General features: G+C 37.3%; 1 protein-coding gene across 4 annotated transcripts in view; it reads left to right on the forward strand.

Annotated features, from left to right (window-relative positions):
* Window positions 1–14,129, forward strand: part of DIAPH2 (diaphanous related formin 2) — a 245,851-nt gene that overhangs the window by 68,576 nt on the left and 163,146 nt on the right. The gene's annotated exons all lie outside the window — the stretch shown is intronic.

Raw genomic sequence — 14,129 nt, forward strand, 5'->3', positions numbered from 1 at the left:
ACAAATGAGGCCTCCCAAGAACTGGTATGTATGTCCTTGTCTAAGTTTTTTCCTATGAGGAAGCCACTGTGCGAATGGTAGCAGTTCCATAGCACCTGCTCCTGTTAAAGGGAGTGTGTGTCTTTTATTTCAAGAGCATTGGTACCCATTTCATTCATCACAGCACAAAAAGACTAAAATGAGAATAGCATTCTGAAGGGGCCAAAACAAACAGAGCTTCCAATTAGGAGGCGACGTTTGTAAGTTTTAGTTCTTCATATTTTGTTTCAAATACTTCAAGCATACTTACCTTATTCAGTAAGTTAAAGGTTTCCTTTTCTATGTGGAAGGTAATTTGTAACAATGGGTCACAAAGAATATATTTTACTTTGAAAAACCATACTAAGAAAAATAGATGTACTGTTGGTGTGACCTACTAGCAATTATACTTTTTATTTGCTAGTAGATCAGAAGCTGAATATTCACCCTTACATTTGTGTTTGAAAACTACTGTGACGATAAATTCTTTTACTCTCTTTGCTTAGGAGTGCCTGTCAGTTCTGTGTTGATTGTGTTTATTCTGGATGATAAAACACAATATTGTATGATGAAGTGTACAGATAGGCATTGTAAATATCACTGGGAACAAATTAAGGCTTTCTTTTCATAGATGACTTTGCTGATGCGAGTATTTTGACCACAAGCTTTGTCTGTGGTGGACTAATGTGAGGGCACACTGATACTTTGTGAAGACTTTCTTTTGAAACATACAGGAAGTTTTGAATTACGCGCCCCCCCCCCCCCCCAACTCCCCCCCAGTTTGGGACTGTAGAGTTGTTTTCATCATGTGACAGTGAATGAAGAATATCCTAGGTAAAAAAATCTGTTTAGACTTTCTCAGAAGTTAGGATCAATCTCAGTTATGTTATTTTTGTTTTCTATAGATTTTTACAAGAAAACAGGACAATACAGAAATAATACTTCCAGAATGATCGTGCCATAGGGTTGAACAGATGCAGGAATCTTACTGGAGATCTCAGGCTGTAGTACACTTCAATTATGTCTGTCTTAGGACTCTGGTTTTAGAAGCTTTGTGCTATATTCGCAAGGGAGAAAATTAGTGAGGGACAGATCGGATAGATGCAATTTTCCTGGACTTTCTATTTGTTATTCCTGGAGCTTGCTTTCTTTACATGTGCAATAATCAAAGTTAGTGTTTTTTCAGAGTGCTGGTGTTGTATCAGAAGGGTTCGGATTGAGTAGTTTGGATATTATTTTGGTTAGCATTACATAAAGAACTGTAATAACTGCAGCTTCAGACAAGCAAATACAAATAGTCTGTATGTGAATTAAATTATATTCAGATTGAGACAGGTGGGAAATAGGCTGAGGTCTGGGATATTTGAAAGTTGCTCGCTTCATTCGTTGATTGCTTTGAGGTGCATCGTAGTGTATTTCACGCAATTCCTGTAGAAGCCGAATTCATTTTCAAAATCAGCATTTTATCTATTCTGAATCGAGGTTAAATGCTCCCATGTGGAGGTGACTCCTTCAGTTTTAGTTTAATTAGCACTGCTTAACCCTTTTGAAATGTCTCTAGGACTAGTTAGTCTTCCCCACTGGAGACTTGAGGAGCAAGGATACAAAAGAAGAAACGCTGCTGCGTTACTTCTGCAGATACATGCTGGTTATCTGCCTTTTGCAGTACCAAGCGTGAAACTGAGCTTGTACAGGGTATCACGTGTATATATGCTTGCTCTAAGACCATCATTTGGTTAAGAAATCTGCGGAAGTAGAAGTGTTTCTGAGGAAGATTAAACTTGTCCCTCCGCTGCTCAGCTTCAGCAGCAGATTTTAAGAAGGGCTGTTTTCTTTTTTCTGAAGTCGGATGGTTTTTCTGTCATAGTCTTTCTGCTGAAATAAAGTATGATAGTTTTACTGTTTGAGTCGTTTTAGGTGTTTGTTGGTATACCTTCAGTAAACTTTAGCAACTGCTTGGTAATTCTAACAATGTAATAAATTAGTTAACCTCTTCTGTGTTCTTTAATTCATAAAAAAACCTGATTTAGGAAATGCTAACAACTGATATTTAGAAAGTGTGGTTGATGTTGGTGTTATGATGGATTTATAGAGCACCGTTTTTTGTTAGAGACTTGGAAGGAAAAATACTGGAGTGAGAAGAGCTGTATAGAAAGGTCACTTGTATGTGTTTTTAACAATGTTGTGACTGAGCTGTATGAGTTCCAATGTCTTAAATTTTAGGTGGTAACTTACAGAATTCATGTATTAATTTGTTAGACCCTAGTTCTCAGAATTAAAAAATGGAAAATCTTTAAGAGGAATGGTGGAAGAGTCAATTTTGACTGTAAAGAAAAGTCAAGGGGAGGTGAACTCTCAAAGGCGTGCGTTGGTTTTTTTCCTACTTTAGGTGTCTCAGAGGTCCCCATTAAAAAAGAGTAAGGATCACTGCTTGTCATACACAGACAAGTGTCTGTTACCCACATACATATATTCAACAATTTTGGGATTCCAGCCTACTGTGCGATAACTCTGTTAGTAGTTAGTACGTTGTGTATCTCCTATATGCCTTGTTTTTCTGAGGGAAGTAGAACTTTTGTTTGTAGCAGCTTTATGAAATACAGCAGAGGAAGAAAGACGGGTTTGTATTCCGAAATGTCTGTTTGAGTCTCAGTGATGCAGTGCTCAAATAAACTATAGCACATTTAACGAGGAGTTGAGGACAGAGGCACATGTACTAGGCACACCAGGGAAAGGGATTGTGTACAAAGACTAATTAGCATGAAATATGAATACATTCATGAAGTAGTCTTGATCTATAACACTCTTACACAGAGTTGTTTTTTTCCTATGAATTCAACGAAAAAGAGCTTCAGAAGTTGAACTGAAAAAAGAATCTGTGTTGAACTGAAAGAAGTGGGTTTTGTTTGTTTTTAAACAAACAAGAATCTGTATTCCTGGAATAAATCCTGTTCTATATGAATAGGTAAAAAGATTAGACAGATAAAAATGCTTTCTCTAATGTCAAAACAGAAAAAGTAACCCTCAAAAGATACTCTTTTTCAAGTATTTTTTTTACAAGAGAAATTGAAGTTAGGTACTAGGAAAATCTGTTTAATTGGAAGCTAGTTACTCAGAACATGATTAAATAGCCCATTCCATGGATTGTACGGTCGTTTTTTGTTAAATGAACTGTTAAAGTTGTCTGTTGTGGAAATTGTCCTAAACTGCAGCTTATCTTTCATGTGTAAGAATTTATATCCATATATGTATGTAAAACACACTGCTAATGAGTTGGAGGTCAATCACTTATCTTTTCTGCGTCTGTGTTCTATAATTTTATGCAGGATGGTTTTAAAACAATGAATTTTGCCTTCTGATGTGTTATTTGTAGCTGTGTTTTCTGGAAACTCTTAGTATTGGTAAAGGAGGATCCCTATCTAGCTACTGCGGGAAGCTGAGCGTTGTAGTGCAGGTTGTTCAGCTGAAGTAATGTCATGTGGTTGACTGTGCGTTTGTGACCAGGTGAAGGTGGGAGGAAAAAAGAAAAAGTCTGGAGGAAAGGATGGGAAACAGATCAGGTGCTTACCGGGAAAGTTTGTGCTGATTGCTAAATAGACCATTCACCTATATGTTAATATCCTGAAAGCTTCCAGCAGAGTTCCAGGAATAACAGTGTATTTGCTTAAATAAATAAAACCCTACCGTAAACAAAGATGTAGTTATAAGCAAAATCTATGGCCTTACTCATAAGATAATTATAGTAAAGAGACGTTCCCTCTATCTTTCAGCAGCACCATAGCTAGTACATACTACATTACTTGCTAAATGTATTTTCTCTCAAATTTCTCTGGTATGAAGTACAATGTGAGTGTTTTCTGTAAGGGTGTAAAGAGACAAAATGTGGTCTGATTTGTGCCCTAGTTTCAGTTACGTATTGTGTTGACCTGCAATGCTGTCCTATTTACAAAAAACGCTCCCCTCCCCACGCCTGTTGGTTTTATGTGCAAAACTGATTTTTCTTCCTGTTTTGCTCACCAAAAAAAATTATTCCTCATCTGTTTTTGAGCTTGCAACTTTTACCTGATCGAAAGTTTTCAACTGTAATGATATTAGGAGATGCTTTGAACAGAATATCTGCTATTGCGAGAGTTTCTGCCACACATACATAGAGTAAGGATAGACCCATTATCTAAATGAATAAGGGTTTTTTGGAGAAAGATAGATTAAAAAGCTGTCTAAAGGATTAAAAGTTAACAAGCATGCTATTAAGTTTCCTGAATCATGGAGAAATTGAAAATACTAGGTACATAGGCATTAACACAGATAACCTGATAATTTTGTTGAGTTATTGAATTACTTGTTAATGATCTCTAAAGGATCTTAAGTTGAAATTCCATTTTGGTATATTCTGTAAGTGCTGTGTGTCTTGTGCAGGTGTGGGAAGCTGAAACTTTGTTCTGTCAGATACCTTTTTCTGTTCTGTAAGGTGGGAATATAATTATTTTAGAATACTAATACAGAATAATTTCCCAAGGTGAAGAGGCAGGGGAATAAGAAATGTACAGCTTAAAGGCTTTCTGAAAGTAAGAAGTCCACATGATAAACTGGCTGTTTTTTGTAAGTCAGTGTGGGTCTATCTGTAAGTTGCGTATTCTGAATGGTAGTATCTGTGCGATAAGCTTGGAGGTTTTCCTTTTGGCATTTTTTCTCTTACGTTTAAGACATTTTGAATTATTAGCGCTGAGATGTTGCATTCTTAATGAATAATTTTAGCCAAATTTTGCTTATGTTGGTGACATAAAGGTAAGCAGGGTGTGGATTACATCTGCTAAATTTAGAATATACTGTGGAATCTGTATGCGTGTATGCTTAAAATGTGCTGAGGTCAATAGTGAAAACTGACAGTGTCGGTAGAGTTGCAGGACTGGTAGCTGTATGTTTCAGGACTATTTTTAGCTGGCTGCAACGCAAGTGGTTTAATTTAGTACTTGCGTAGGTCCCCTAGGACAAATCCTGTAATGTGAAAGTAATTTATCTTTTACTTCTTGAAGACAGATAATCATTGCCCATGTATTCAGTGAGCACCTGGGTGTTTTCAACACACTTTGAGATACTTGGACCCCAAGAAAGCTTTTTCAAGGTAAATCTGTTGGAAGGCAGTAGTAACATATACAGCCATGCGGAGTTGTCTTCAGGCCCATTGAGCCCAGTATTTCATCTTCAACATGTCACCGAGAGCCGATGATTAGGTGAAAGAGTGTGTGTGTGTATATATATGTTAATATATATTAAATGTCTGTCTATGTATGTAGACAGAATAAACTAAGTAGTGATACTTGCCAGCTTCCAACAGTTGAAGTTTTTTCTAAGCCTGAGGTCACATGTTTATACATAGTAAAGTCGTCATTGTGTTTTGTCTTCAGTGAACTCATCTTGTAGCGTTCATAATCTGTGGCATAGATCTTCTCTTTTTCGGGCAAATCTGTCATTTTCCATTGTTTCAATCCTGCTGTTTGCTGGTCTTCCTGGTTTGTTGCCTCCTTTTTCTGTCATTGCAAGGCTCAGTAATAACAATTTTATATTTACTTGCTCTGTATTTTGAAAGACCACAAAGGGGAAGACCAAAATTATACCTGATACACGAAAGACAAACAGTAATATGTCACTGAATGATGGCCATTATCTAATAAGTATCAACTGATCTACCACAGTTGTTGGTGGGGGGGAACCTCACAGTTTTGGTTGTCTTGGTATAGAATCGTCAAATGTCTCAATTACTGTTTGGTTTTCAGAGTTACATTAGTATGCCAGAAACGTTTGACTGTCCCAGTGCATTGAATCTCCATCGGGATGACCTTAGTTAGAAGCGTCACTGGTCAGAGTGATTGTAGTGTGGAAAGATGCGGTACCTCTTCCCTGTGAGAATGTGTGGTGCGGCAGTTCCTCTTCCAAACAAGTCACTGGCTTCAAATGCGTCTGGTTAAAACCATAAGCAATTCTCATGTAAAGGTTGCGATAGCCTCTATTCTCATCATTGTCATGCAGCTAAAAAACTTGTGCCCACATATGGTTAGGTTGAAAGGTGTGCTTATTATAGATTATATCCAGCAAATGTGATTTATTTGAAACCACACACTACAAGGCCAGAATTTCAAACATTTGTTTATGGCAGACTAATTTCTCAACATTTCATAAATAACAATGAAAGTTGCTGTTTGTATTTATCAGCTATCAAAGCTGTGGTTGCCAGTCAACTTCACTGGGCACTGCTTACTAGTTGTAGAAATTGATGGAATCTATTAAGACAGATACTTTCCCAATTATTTTTAGTATGGTTCTTTTCCCCATGAAGTTATGCTTTCACCTGATGCCTATGAAAGCGCCTCTTTTTTGCTGGCTTAGTAAAACAATAAATACCAACGAATTACCAATATTTTTTTTAACTCCAAATTAGGAGAATAGAATTCTTTTTGCTAAACATTAAATCAATTTTCTCAAGTACTAAGTCAGTGGAAATCTAACATTGTGTATTACACTCTGACCTATACAGTGAATAACTAGGATGTACCACACTACACTTAAAAAAACTACAGTAGATCTGGAAGATGGTAAACAAATTGAGAGTTTTGGGATTTAGATATGTACAAGTGAAATGATTTTCCAAGCATGTTTGCTGAAAACCTTGATTGTAGAGAAATACTTCAAAAAGGGGGAGGATACTGGGATGTGCATTTGGGAATGTGTATTTTACTCAGTGTTTGAATAGTCAGGAGCTTTAGATGTCAAATATCACAGTGAAAGAGGAAAAGAAATCAATTTAGCACTTCATTTTCACTAAAATTTTAGTCTGTTCCTTTAAACACAAACATCTATAACTTGACTGAATAATGGATCTTTGGATCTTGGGATCTTTTGTTAACTTCATAATTTCTAAAATTCCTTTGAAAAAAATGTGATTCCCATAAGTATATTCTTTGTGAAAGATGCGCCTTTTACAAGCCTAATCAAGGGGAACAGTAGCTGAACTATTAATTTAGAAGATTTTTGTTTACTAGGCTTATCATAATAACAACAGAAAATGGTTTATTAACATCTTGATAAAATTTGATAGCTGTCTTTTGACTTTTTGTTTCACTTAGGTTTTTTTGGTTTTTTTGTTGTGTGGTGTTTTTTATGGTCTGAGTCTCAGTACTTTTACTTTGAAAGTTGTATGGATAACAGGCATAGCAGAATCTGGAACATAATTGTAGCCATCCTGTCTCACAGTTCTCTGGTGATGATGGCCTGATATCAGAGGAAAAAGATAGATGATGGCCTGATATCAGAGGAAAAAGATAGAACCAGGACATGCAACTGTCTAAATTAGAAATACTATTATAGGCAGCATTTTATTTTTACAGGCAAATGTGTTCTCTGACCCACATAAAGACTTACTATATTGCTTCTAAAATGCATTGGCTGATCTCTTTAGTCATTAGTCAAGCACTATGTGTAGGCAGCAAAGCCATGTAATGTCCCAGTGCCCACAGGACCCACCAAGGATAAGCATCTCGTTGGAGCAAAAGCCAGCGTGTTGACGTGAAGCATTGCAGTTGTTGAAGCAAAGGGGGAAGTGGGGTGGACAATCCTGAGGCTTTCTGCCATGTAAATATTCATGGCAGCAGCGTGGGAGAGGAGTTCATGGAAAAGGCTACTAGCTTTTGTTCCAGCTTCTCACAAGACATTGTGCAACACAGTTAAGTAGGCCCATTGAGGGTCTTTTCAGTGTAATCACTGTTTGCCTGCTGTGGTTTGATTTCTAATGTTCACAAGGAGTACTTACATGTACTTCTGTGACCGTTTCTATGTGATGAATTGTTAATATTTGCTTACAGTCTTTCAACAAAAGCAACATCTTTTACATTTGTCTTAGAAGGGTAAATAGGAGAGGGCAAAATCAGTTGTGTGGGGATTGGTTTTGTTTTGTGGTTTGTTTTTTGTTATTTTGGTGGTGGTTTTTTTTTTTTTTTTTTTTAATAAACTATTTGTGGCCTGGACAACGTCTACTTGATTTCAAGCTGTTGATAGAAGGCTGAAAGCAACTGCAATATGGAGGGATTAATTAAGTATGCTTTAACTGTACAGCTCTACTGCACAAGTTCCTGATGCAGACTTTTGAATAGCACTTCAAAATTAGACTAGTTACAGCCATTTGGGGGCAATTTTAATAGAATAAGAAATATTTCATGTAGTGATTAAATCTGGTGGTCAAATATAATAACAATCCATAATATTATAAGAACAAATAATAAGAATATAGATCCTCTGCTATTTTTTGACAAAACCCCTTTGTAAAACAGTCATGATTTTTTTTCTTCCACAAAGTGTGATCTGTTGGGTTGATGTCACTGCCTTCATCTTGATTACATTAATTAGGCAAAAAACATAAAATATTGCAAGAGGTTGCATGTTGTTTTCCCCCATCAGTTTTTTTTTTCCATCTGTAGAGCTCAAGCTAAGATCCACTTTCAGATCAATTGCTTGCCTGTTTTGTAATAAAACTTTCTTTTTTTTTTTTTTTTTTTTTTTTTAATGCTGTACCAGGTACTTAGCTCTTCTGATTGCAGCAAGGACAGAGTGACAGCAGGAGTGCTTAATTAATTTTACTTCAGGGACTGATAACTGAATGATTTTGGGTGAACTGCAGAATGCCAGGTGGTGTTGGGAACAAACATGAGCTCACACGGCTGCTGCCGTAACTGCCAAGAGGGCATGGCTCGCCTTTCTTAACGCTCTTGCATTTATCTCTAAATATTTGGGGAAATGGTTTGCTGTTTGTCAAAGCTGAAGACCAAATGACAGTGTGGAGACTATAAATGAATTTGGATACCAAACCACTTGGATCTCAGTTTATACAGTTCATGAACTGCGTGACATCCATGTTCCGCAGGAGACATGATGAGCTCCAGGAGAGAAGTTGTGGCTTCAGCTGTGTGAACCGCAGCATCTCCCAGAGTCTTTTCTCTGGGATCCATTAAATATTCTCTAGTTTCATAGGTTATAGGACTGCATACAGAATACTTCCTTGGTCACTGGTCCATTTAGTTTGCACCACTGTTTCCTGACTTGTTGCCATTGTCAAGGCTCTGCTTGTTCGGGATGCTTCTGGACACTTTTGCACTTCTTGATGATCAGCAGGTGATTTGCATAGTTTGGCTCTCTGTTTCCTTGAGCATGCAAATCTTATCAGAGTTTGTTCTGCTGTCTGGAACGAGAGGTTGGTCGTATTTCAGCTACTGTACTGAAATAAGTGGTTGGTGGAAGGTCACAGGCTTATGGTGAGAGCTATGCCAACTAGGCCTGACTTGCATGAACTGCTGCACTGTTTCATTAGGGTGTGGAAGCTATGGGGTTAGACAAATGGAAATACTCAGTGTACTGGGGAGGGAAGAGAACATGTGCAAATTTGAGACTGCGTTATGTTTGACTTTCCTGCTTCTCCCCCTTTTTTTGACTTGTATTTCCGTTCTTGGGTGTCTCTAGAAGTAATGCAGACATAGAAAACTATCCATAGCTTCCCAATATCATCAGTTTAGCTGGGCTTAGAGAAGTTTTATTATGTTGCAATAGAATTTACTGAACTTAGTGTTACAAAATATATTCTGATCTTTCAATGGCATTCCTAGCTCCTTATTTCATTGTTCTGCCAAGTCATATCATGTGGGGTTTTTTTCTGTGAACTTCTTGGTGTAATTAATAGTTTCAGCTATTCAAGCATACTCCTGTATGTATAGTTTACATCCGTTTAAACTGTATGTACACTTTTTTCCTCGTATATTCCTATATTAGCCATAGATCTTCTTTTGAGTAAAGAGAATGGTAAAGGAATTAATTTCTTTTGTATATTTAGTATATTTAACAAAATACTAGTAAATGCAATTGGTAAGCCACTAGCTAGATGGAAATAAGATGAAATTACTCATTAGTTTCCTGTGGCAACATAAGGGCATTTATTCACTGTGGGTACGGACTTGATAGAAATTGGAGACTAAGTTCAGATAGGCTGAAGTTCACCTAAATCTCTGCTTTCTCCACACTGTAATTCAGTGTACTCCTCTTTGTCTCCCTTTAATTTTCATCCTCATCATGTTCATGACTGACAGTTTTTACTGTTAATTCTTTATTAAAATTAGTCATTGCTTATTTAGAAAAAGAAAGGGTGAGGGTGATGTGAACTGGACGTTTCAGCTCAGAGTAAAATGTTCCAGTAACATTAAGTAAAATTGTATGTGTTTCTAAAAAATTGTCATGATGACTTTTAGTGCCATTCAGTAGCTGAATTAATGAACAAGTGCAGAATGGTAATTTTCAAGAGCCATGTGTTCTTACCTTTCTTGCTACAGAAGTGCAAAAGTGCTGTTGGTAAAATGTTTTTTTTTAATTACGTCTCTGAAGTATTTCACCATGTTTGTGTATGTTCTTTTCCATGACTATTGTGAGTCTTGTTTAATGTACTTTAAACTTACATAACATTTTGTTTAGTGTTGCCGTTTTTTCTTTAAACCCTGCGTGGGTTTCAAGCAGTGCACTTTCTGTGGGATTAAATTAGTTCCCAGCTGAAGGTATCACTAAACGTACACACTCGAGCTGCACATGCGTTGCATAAGGTGAGATGAACAGAAAACAATCCCTTGCAGCATGTTGCATCAGCTTTTTTCCTCCAACACTGATAAACAAAGATGTTGTTACTAACAAAATAGAACTCTAAACAAAAAAAAGGTAGGTTATGTAATGTTGGTGTTTAGATCTGTATTTTCTGGTCTTCAGAGAGACATCTGCGTATATTAAAACTGCCTTTTCCCCTTTTGCTTTATTATATGGGCTCTCTTTGCCTTTCCCTCTCCTGTCTGCTTGAAGTAGATGATAAAAAAAAAAGTAAACTCACCCCAAGCATTCTATAGGTGTAACCTGTGTGAGATAATTATTCATTAGCGGGTATTTTGTCATTTCAGTGACTAACCATTTTCTTAAAAGATGCTTGCTTCTTTCTTATTTCTTCCCAACTGAATGGGGAAGTAGTTTTAAACAACCAAGAGTATAATTTTCTCCATTTCTTCAAAACAAAAATTCCACATATGTATGAATGCCTCTGTGTGTGTATATATATGTGTGTAAATATATGTATTCCAGATAAGTCCAAATATTAAGCTACGTAAATTTGTGTGAAAATGGATTAACTTTTAAGAAGAAAACCAGAGATGTAGGGAAGGGGATTTAAAAATACTTTGCATCAGCACAACAGAAGTGCATTGGCGTTGTCAGTTATCATATGTCGGGGGTCCGAAACATCAGAGGGCAACCTGACAGGCCCACGTGAGTCTGGACTCTAGTCTGCTGGTGACCAGGCTTCTTTTGTGTGGTGACAAAATACCTGGGCTCTGGACTCTGCTACTGAGAACTTGTGAAGGAGATATTCCTCACTTTTGCCACCAGTGACTTGCTAGAGTACATGGAGAGGCTTAACCACTCATTGGAGGATTCTGCCATCATTCCAGGGCTGTTAATGTATTGGAGGACTGGCATGAACTTGATCAGTGAGTATGTTCTGGGAAGTGAAACAGGTGAGCCATGAATTTAGAAGGCTGAATTTGGATCAAGCCACATTTAAGGTGGGAAAAAGCTGATGATGTGTTCTGAAACGAGAGAGGCAAACTGAAGCAGGGCGCTCAAAGGCGGATGGCTAGCTCAGCAGGGAGTTGGGTAGGAGATGCACCCTGTGTAATAAAGCTTCAAACTCTGAGAGCTGACCTGTTTGTTTCAGTGTCCTCTTGCTTAACCAGATGCTGTGGTCAGAAAGTAAGGAAATTTCCCCTCTGCATACAGCTGGACATGACAGTCACTAGCTCTAGCTACTGTCTGTAAAACCTGTCTGTTTGAAAACAAGCTGTTTTTGAATGAAGATGTAAGGCAGTGCTGTATCAGTGCCATAGTGAGTAGTCACAGCACTCAACTCCAAGGTCTGCATGAAGTAATACTGATGCTTTAGCTTCCAGATTGATTTTTCATTTTGCTTTTTTGAGCTACCCGATGTTGACTGCTGTAAAATCCTTTTTTCATCTCTTCCTCTGGTTCTGTGGCATCAAAGCAAAAAGCTTGTCTCGTCTTTAAACTTGTGAAGGGAGTACCTGAAAAGGGTTGGAAGGTTGGTCAGCAATAGTATATTGATTCTGAAATGTATCAAGTGGCTTTTATTTACTTCATTACTTTTTAAAATTCTGTAACCTGTGGTCCTGTCACAGTTGAGTGTGACTAAGTGGACTGTGCGATCAGAGGGAGAGCAAGCCACTGACAGAAGAGAGACGGGCATGGCTTTTGATAGGTCTCTGACGCTTAATGAAATCTCAAGCATGGATCAAACTCTGCTGGAGAAATTCTAGTAATTTAATATTTCTTTCTGCCTACGAGTCTTAGGTTGGTAAGTTTGTTGATGCTGGATTGCGAATTTGCAGTCACACAAGCATCTAATTCGAGTATCTGTCCACGTTTTTTGTGAATTAGCTTGAAGCTAACGTAAAGTCTTTGAAGTCTCATGCCTGAAAAGATAAGAACCTTTGGAAAGAACATCTTCGCTGGTCTCTTTCCAAATGGAAGAGTTTTAATCTAACCTAGACATGAGGTGTTTATAAAATGGGTGATTTATGACTGATGGTAGTATAGCCCTTCAGGCTTAAGCAGGTGAGAGTAGCCATGGCCTGTTATAAAACTTTGGTCTTCTGTGTTCTCAATGTGGTTACTAGTTTCACAACCCCGGAGGAGTGCAATCTGAAACCAGGTGAGTGGTGCAGGTACTCCGTGAGTGGATTGTGAGGGTGTGTGGTGTTCAATACTTTAAAGACACAATCGTATGTAGAAATCTGCAGGGTTTAGTTCTCAAACAGATGGAGTTTGGAACAGGTCACTCGTCGTCTTGAATCAGTTCTCACACCTATCTCAACAGACACAAATTGAGGCTTTTCAGTAGCTTTTGAACTCATAGTGTTTATTGCCTTCTCATGGGATGACTGATTTTTAACTCTTAGGTGGTTTTTGGTTTGTTTTGTTGAGTGCCTGGTTTTATTTCCTTGTTTAGTTGAGAATGAATAGTGATGAGGGTGTGATTATTTCATGGAGTGTCACTTCAGGATTTTAAACTGTAACTCATTATAGTTGAAGGGTCAGTGCCGGTGGAAATTTTGAATATTATTTGTGTGTTACTGTTGTGGTTTAACTCTGCGTGAGCCAAAGCCAGCACAATTACCAAGCTGGTGTATATCTCTGTCCTTTTTCAAATATAAAGCAAGCTGGTCATACTTGTGTAGTTAGGCTTGCAGAATAAAGATGGGGAAGGGGAGAGCAAATATTGCATGGTTGTTGAATTGTCTTTTCTGTTTAGCTTTTTCTGCTTTAGGCTTTTTAGAGGTAGCTGGGGATGAGAGAACTACCTTGTACTAGCTTAGTTTACACTGGTAGGAAAATGCCCAAGGTGAACTAATTAAGTGGTATACACCCAGTAGAATTATTTTATGCCAGATGTTTTCCTAGTGGTAAAGTGTGTAAAGAGAAAAATAACTGTTTTCTGTGTTCTGGTTTTTTTAAGAGGTTGAAATTGAGACTTTGGTGTTATTCTTCACACTGATAATGAACATCATCTTTTCTGGGGAAACACCTGTAATGAAACCCATGCTGATGAAATTAGCGCAGCAAAAAACAATGCTTAGAGAAGAAAAGCATATTTAGTCTGCTTAAAATTTCCTCTTAATTTGGCCTTCAAAATTTTCATTTACTTCTGAATGACTTAAAATGTTCAATAAGTTTTAACTAATGTTATTGTTAAGCATGTTAAGTTTCTGTTCCTTCAGTGCCAAATAAGCTACGTGATGTTTAAAGGGAAATAAATCCTTGTTAATGGGTGAAATTAAATAGTACTTAAGAAAATTCTGCGAAAATTAAGTGTTAAATTAAGCAAAAGATCAGCATATATTTAAAAGATTTCAGTAACATGTTACCTTCTTTATAACTTTACTGAATAGAAGTCTAGCTATCCTTGCTAATTAGAAAAATTCATTTTAAAATACGTGGTGTTTTCTAGTTTTATTTTGCTCTTTACCAGT

Source organism: Opisthocomus hoazin, chromosome 14, assembly GCF_030867145.1.
Source record: "Opisthocomus hoazin isolate bOpiHoa1 chromosome 14, bOpiHoa1.hap1, whole genome shotgun sequence".
Taxonomy (NCBI): domain Eukaryota; kingdom Metazoa; phylum Chordata; class Aves; order Opisthocomiformes; family Opisthocomidae; genus Opisthocomus; species Opisthocomus hoazin.